Below are 7,809 nucleotides of genomic sequence, written 5' to 3'. Positions count from 1 at the left end.
TTTTTAAAATTTTTTTTTTTTTTTTTTTTTTTTTTTTTTAAGTCCACGCGCATGTTTTTAATTAGGCTATTTGTTTGTTTCTGCGCATATGTATTTTGTGACTTTTAATTTTTAATTTTTTAAATTGTAAATATGTTATTACATTCTTTTTAATTAGTTTATAATTCAAAATATTTTGATTTATATAATGGGATTTATTAGTATATTTATCTTTTAAGTTGTTTGATGATTTGTTTTAAAATTAATATAATGTTCGAATGCACTTCATTGAAGCTGAGTTTTCTTAATGAATTAATAATTTTTCTATTTATAAGATATTTTATTAATTAATTAATATTATTAATATATCACAAAATAATATTTATAATATTTTTTATTTTTTGCCTTGGTATTTTTTTTTATTTTTATACCAACATTTTTCTGGTGTGTGTTTTGACATTTTTTGGCAATAATTGCACCCTGCAACAAAATTTAAACGTATTATTCAGTTTCTATTTTTATTGGTGTATTTTTTTGTAGTATTATTTATATGAATGGTAAAAAACTTTATGATACCTTAGTATATACATCTGCGTATGAATAATTCGCAAATTAAAAACTGTTTAACTACAATTTTTAAATATCATGATTGTCAAATAAAATAATAGTTTCAGGAATCTCATAAAAATATTGTATTTAACGTAAATGCTAAATTATTTTTGGTTTAGTCAAATACAAATGTGTTTAAAAAATAATAATTAATTCGAGTTACATATAATTATGTGTTATAGAAAAATGGTCCTAAGCCTAATTTTTCAATAAGATTTATCATAATATAAAACATTTAAATATCTTAAATATAGTATACATATGTTTAAACTCTTTGGGCGTTATACATTTTTTACATAAACCTTATCATATAATGTTTTACAGATATTTTAATTAATCATTAATTGTGTATATAATTTTTTACTATTAAATACAATATTCAGTTGTTAAATGTAATGTAATTTTAAACTATAGTATATAATTTAGTGTAGTTAGAAAACAATTTTTTTTTCAATAAATGTTTGTTGATTATTGATATTATTGAATGAATTATATAATTTTGGATTTTACTTACATTTGGTAGAATTATTTTTTTTCTTATATGGTTTTTTTTTTTCCTGTGTTTTAACTTTTTCGGTGTTTTTTTTTTTATTTAGTGCTTTTTTTTTGTAACAATTTATCGATAAATGGCCAAAAGAATGGCAACTGTAACATCCTATTTTATATAATATTTCTTATTAATATATGGGTGTAAATTATTATATTAATATTTTGTATTTGATACGTACTTTTATTGGTGTTTTTTTTCGGCACACTTTTGTGAGGAGGCGATTTAGTAAAAATTACTTTATTTATGACACCACCTTTATTTATAATCATCTGTAATATAGTTTTCAGTTTGATTATAATACAAAGTATTATGAAAATATGTAAAATTATATATACTTACGGTCAATTGACAATATGCTTATTATAAATGATAGATTTTTATTCAAATTCTCATCGAACAATGATTACTTACCTTACGGACTGTTGCTTTATGAGGTATAATACACATTATCAGAAAGTATTAATTTAAAATTTATGGAAGGCAGACGGATTATTAAATTGAAATCACAATACACGCGCGATAGTGGATATAATAAACTTATATTTTATTTAGACTTAGTTAAAAATATCAAGTATATATTGACTGTTTGTAGTCTAATTGACGCAAGCGACATTTTATCAAAAATTTTCCGATTCAGTCGATTTGAATATCAATTAGTTAATTTTTTTTTTTAGAAAAAAATTTAGTTGATTAAAATGTAGCTTACGCTTAATAGCCTACAAACAGTAGATATAGTATATAAGGTGCATTAATGATAGTTTGCAATTTTACATTTTTTTTTTATATTATTTTAATTTAAAATTTTTATTATAATAAAATTGATTTGGTATTAATTAAAAATTAAATGTAAATGTATATATATGCTTAAAAAACCAGTACATTTTAGACAATAAATAATATTTAGTGTCCAACTGTTAGTAAATAGACAGCTATACTAATAACTTTCAATTAATAAATTTTCAATTAAAATTGAACATTTTAAAATGTTCTTGCATCCTTATGCAGTTGGGTTGGATTTATTATTATATTGTACATATCAAGTCTTTCTATAATAGTTGGTATTATATTTATAATGTTTATAAAGAAAACTTCACCATGAGTAGTAATGTTTTTGGCATAGTACATTTTTTTATACGTTTATTCATAAAAATGTACTTAATAAGCGTGTAAGTAAGTATGTTCAACTTAAAAGTATTATTTTATGACAAATAGTTTTAAAATAAATATAGATTTGAACCTGAAAATTAATATTTTTAATTAATTTATAAGATATTAGTTAGCCTTTTTTTTTCCCTGAGATATCCACTAAATCAGGACCCGGTTATTTTATGTTAACGTAGAGCGTCCATGGCACATTTTAAAAAGCATAGTAAAGTTTCGCGTGCAATGCATTAACACTATCTCATTGATAAAATTCATTTAATGATCTTTATCGTTCTTGCTTTCATTCTCAGTTTCCTGGTTAGGATTTTATAACTATCTACATAGGTTGACTTCACTTATCTATATAAATTTATTTCCTAAACGGTCCATTTTTAAGTCTAATTTGACTATCAACATTTACAATTTGCAACTATACACGTGAATTGTAAAATATTCTTTCAACAAATGAGCGTGTATATTTATTATATTTTTTTTAAATATTATATTTTAAAAATTAAAAATTATTTATTGAAATAAATTTAATATTTAGCTATAGTTTTATTTGTGAATTAATTAATGAGACAATTGATAATACATATTTAACAAATTGGTTAAAAACATTTTACTAACAGGTAAATATGTACATTAAACATTTTTACATTTTGAACAACAAAATTTTAGAGTTGCGTGGTATTATTATATAAAATATATATTTTATTCAAACCATGTTATTCAAAAATTTTTTTTAACGGACCTTATACAATTTTTGCTAAAATTTTTATTTTATATATTTATATTTATATATATTTATATATTTAGTGTAGTATTATCTAGCCATTTTTTAATATAAAAAAATGGCGCAACAAATAATTTCGCCGGATTATTATGTTACTGGAGATGACATAAATGAATTTTTTGATATATTATCGGCGTGTACTCAATTTAATCCAATCAATATTTATGCACTTTGTGTTTTGGAAAATATACCAACAGCTCATCCACCACATATTCAAATTATTCCAACCTCAATACCAAATTCTTTGTCGGAAATTACTCATTGGGTATCGGTTTATTATGATGGATCAATTGTTTTTATTTATGATAGTCTTAATATAAGTAAGTAATTTTTTTTATATTTTCTTTTAATTTATATCAATAACTTGATTTTAACATAATCATTGGAAGGAGAGAGAAAATCATTTATCTAATTATTTTAGCATCACATATTCACTCTAGCGTTTACCACCATGTTTTCATTAATATTTAAGTAATAATTCAATTATAAATATTAAATATTATTAAATACAGACATTTTTCTATTTTCAAATTTATAATTAAAATTTTAACTGTAATATTATAAAGCACTGCTTAAAATTTAATTCAGAGTGTATATCGATGATATTTTATTAAAATACAAGAATTTTTTTCAAAAGCTAATTAAAACTATGTAAAAAATTCAATTTAAAATAAAAAAATATTTATTTCTACAAAGCGTTTAATATGGAAAACTGTACATCAATATACTCTTATCAAATAATATTTTATTATCATACAATTCTTAGCTTTGAGTTTTACAGTTTTAATTATACTAAATGTTATGTGTTGAAGTTCTTTTTTTTGGTTTATCATCTTTAATTTTTAAAAAGTTTTATGAAATTGCTAAAAAAGAAAAATTAATATAATCTCCACTCCCGACCCATCAAAAAATTCCTGGTTGCACCACTGTTTTACATTCAGTAATATAAGCAATCTCTTTAATTTTTAATTATTAAAAAATTGAGTGCATATTTTTCATGATAATCGAAAGTCAGAAAAAATATTATATAATATAAAATACAATTTCACATTTTTTTGAAATAAAAATAATTTTAAATTAAAAACTGCTAATTTAAAACCACTTCCGAGTACTTATTTAAAACCTATAGAAATTTTAATAATTATACTATATTAATCCAAACCTCATAACGGTGCATCATTGTCAGGCGCGGAACCAGAATTTCCTAATTTCCTCCCATTCAAACTTAAATTAAATTAAATTAATTAAAATTTTTAGAAGTTATTATTTGGCAAGAAAATCGAAGAAAAACAATTATTTAAACAAAAAAAGCAGTTTATTTACTACTGAATTAATGTTTTTCTATTCACTTTTTCATTCGTTACTTTCTAAAGAGGAAATTATTTAACCTTATATAATTGTATTAATTGTGTAGTTTAAAAACATATGATTTATTTTAGATTATCTTACAGAAACTGAAATAAGATTTTTAGATGTTCTTTACCCTAATAGAACCAGGATAGTGTATAAAAATGTACAAAGTCAGCCCAATTTAATAGATTGTGGTATATTTGCTATTGCATTTACTGTTAGCGTAGTTTTAGGTCGAGATCCGTCAAAAGAGAACTACGAACATTCTTTAATGAGAACACATGTGGCATCAATACTTGAAAGTAAGTTAATAACACTTTTTCCTTTAGCAGGAGTTAACCCATCTTTTATACCACGTACTCCTGTCAGAAATTTACGACGAAAATATAAATCAACTGTATCTTTAAGACTAGAAAGGAACCAAGACTTAAGTTTGTCACAAAGTTCTTTGAATGATTCTATTCCAATACCTTCAAGTCCATTTTCTCCATTACATAAAATTCCTACTTTGAGAAAATCTGGTGATATTATTGATTTTAATAACTCAATGACTAATTTATATATAACACCTTCGTCACAAATTTCGGATATAACTTGGACACCAAAAAATAAAGGAAAGGGAAGGCCGCAAAAAAAAGTCCGTTTATTGAATAATAAACAACAAAGAAAAAAACTTAACAATTTAATTAAAAATAATTATAATCATAAAACGGATCATATTTCAGATTCTAAAATATTAAGTAAGTATATTTTTTACATCGTATAGTTTTAAATCAAGACTTCAATAATTTTGTATAATTAATAATATTTTATGATTTAAATTTAAAAAATGAAGCAAATTTTTCAAACAAAAAAACCAAATCCTAAATATTATTTATATGTATAATATGTTTAGAACAATTTTTTTTTAAATAAATCATTGATAAATTAAATAAATAAAAATTATATATATATATAATTAAGAAAATGATCAAATTTCATAAAAAAATTTAAATTAAGATTAAAAAAAATTATAATTGACTTAACAAATAATTTTTTGTTAAAATTTTTTAATTATAATTTTTTCTTTACGTGAAATTTAAGTTGAACTCATAATATTTGTATAATAATTTTATGAAATACATAAAATAAGATTTTTGATTGAACGACTCAATACCTTAAAAAATCATAGAATAATATTTTTATCGATATTTAGCTGGGATCTATGTTTTCACGGTGTTGAGTTTAGACATTTTCATTGGGAGGGAAAAGGGCTCTATGAACCATAAAAAGATTTGTAAGGCCATAAACTCTTCAAATTTTTACAAATGAACAAAAAGAAAAAAGATCTTAAACTCAATATTTATCTCAAACTTCGTAACAAATTTCAAAAATAACTAAATTACCAAGTCTTCTAAAGTATACCTGGATTTAATACTGATTTTTACAATGTTGTATTAAATATATTATAACAGAGTAAAATTTATTCATTAAAGTATTATAATATTTCATTCAATTGTAAAATTGTAGCTCAACCAATTACAACTAAAAAAAAACCTATTGGGAGGCCAAGAAAAATTAACACTGAGAAAATAATTGGAAATAAAAATAGTAATATTGAGATAAAAAGAAATGAAAATAGTTTATTAGAAATGAATTCAAATATTAAATGCGATATTGTTTTATCATGTTCATCAACTGTTGAATTATTAGATCAATGTTCAAGTGAGTATGCTCTTTTAAATAATATGTTTAATAGTTATAAAAAAGTAGCTTATAAGTGTAATTTTTTTAATTTGTAAAAAGAAAAAAGAAATTTCTTTTATTATAGCTCCATTAATTTCAGCTATTAAAAGATCAGTTGGAAGACCGAGAAAAAATAATTCATTGCGTATAATAAAAAATAGAAATGAAAATAGTCAAATTGAAATTAGTATAAATGAAAACAGTACACATGAAACAAATGTTAATATTGTTGATTATAATATAGTCTTACCATGTGCATGGACACTCGAACTGCCTGATCAATTTTTATGTAAATAATTTTTTTTTTTTAATAATATTTAATATTTTATTGTATGTTTTTTATTTTATTATGATAAAAAAGTAAAATATAAAAAAAAATTATATCTTATTATACAATAAAACAAGAAAAAGTGTAATATATATATATATTTTTTTTAAAAAAATAACTAACAATAATTACTGCATCAAAAGTTATAGGATATATCTGATGGTAGATTATACTTAGTATAATCTATTTTTCCTATAATTTTTTTTTGTTTCCCTAAATAATAAGTCATTAGTTCTACTTAAGGTAATATAGATTGTTAAGATTTTAAAAATTTTAAAATATAACAGTTCTAAAAATAATTGTTTTTTTTAAATATATATTGCATTAAACATAATCGTATTTAAAAGAATTGAATAATTAATAGCCTTACATACATGATTAAATGTTCATAATTATTAATTATAGTAAAGTTTACAAACTAGGAAAAAAAAGTTTTTTATTATTTAAGCAATGCCTATTTCTTTATCTATTCTGTACATATTTTTGTTAACTAGCAAAATTTTATTGGAATAATTGAAACTATAGCAATTTTACTTTAAACTTAAAGCCTAAAATATTTTAATCTTTTAGGCGGACAAATGAACAAAATTTGTACCAACTGTAAAGCTTATTACTTTGACGGAGAGCAAAATTGTTCTGGCCAAATAATGTTATGCTGTCAAGGCGGAAAAGTTCTTATAAATCATGATATTTATCCAGAATATATGGTTCGAGATCCACCTGAAATTCTTCAGGAATTATTATCAGGAAATCATCATTTATCTAAAAATTATCTGCAACATATTCGTCAATTTAATAATTCATTGGCATTTGCTTCATTAGTGGTCAAACAATCTTATCCTTTAATATTGCAAGGTCGAGGACCAAAGGTAAAAATCGCTTATTGTATTTTTTTATTGTTAATCTTAATTGCTGTATCTTATTTATTTACCGAACAAAATGTTTTTATTTTAGATAGTTAAAGTTCATGGACAAGCATACACAGCGATTGCTGAGCCACAACCATTGAACGGACAGCCACCTAGATACGCTCAACTGTATATGTTAGATCCAATGCAAGCTCATATTGCTAGAGTATCCAATTCATTAAATGCAGGTTGTGATGCTGAATTAATGCATCTGCTGGAAAATATGTTGATGACAATTAATAATCCTTTTGTAAACATTTATGGTCATATGAAAACTATATGTGATCTTAATCAAACAACAGATGTAACCATGACATTTTTAACCCACGGTGATCCTAGACGATATAATGCTCCAACATCAAATGATGTGGCAGTTGTGTTTGTAGGAGATAATGGAATTCCACCAACTAACATTGATATA

At 22.5% G+C, this 7,809-nt stretch overlaps 1 long non-coding RNA gene across 1 annotated transcript; it reads right to left on the bottom strand.

Annotated features, from left to right (window-relative positions):
* Positions 1-370: 370 nt before the first annotated feature.
* On the bottom strand, positions 371-1,474 carry LOC126899850 (uncharacterized). The gene is made up of 3 exons (XR_007702721.1): positions 1,317-1,474; positions 1,103-1,243; positions 371-459 (listed from the first exon to the last, which is right to left on the bottom strand). It is a non-coding gene; the product is annotated as an uncharacterized LOC126899850 (long non-coding RNA).
* Between the last annotated feature and the right edge of the window lie 6,335 nt (positions 1,475-7,809).

The sequence above is a fragment of the Daktulosphaira vitifoliae genome, unplaced genomic scaffold (assembly GCF_025091365.1).
Source record: "Daktulosphaira vitifoliae isolate Bord-2020 unplaced genomic scaffold, ASM2509136v1 Scaffold_2, whole genome shotgun sequence".
Classification (NCBI taxonomy): domain Eukaryota; kingdom Metazoa; phylum Arthropoda; class Insecta; order Hemiptera; family Phylloxeridae; genus Daktulosphaira; species Daktulosphaira vitifoliae.
The sequence above is the reverse complement of the archived record's forward strand: the minus strand, read 5'-3'. Positions and strand labels throughout refer to the sequence as shown.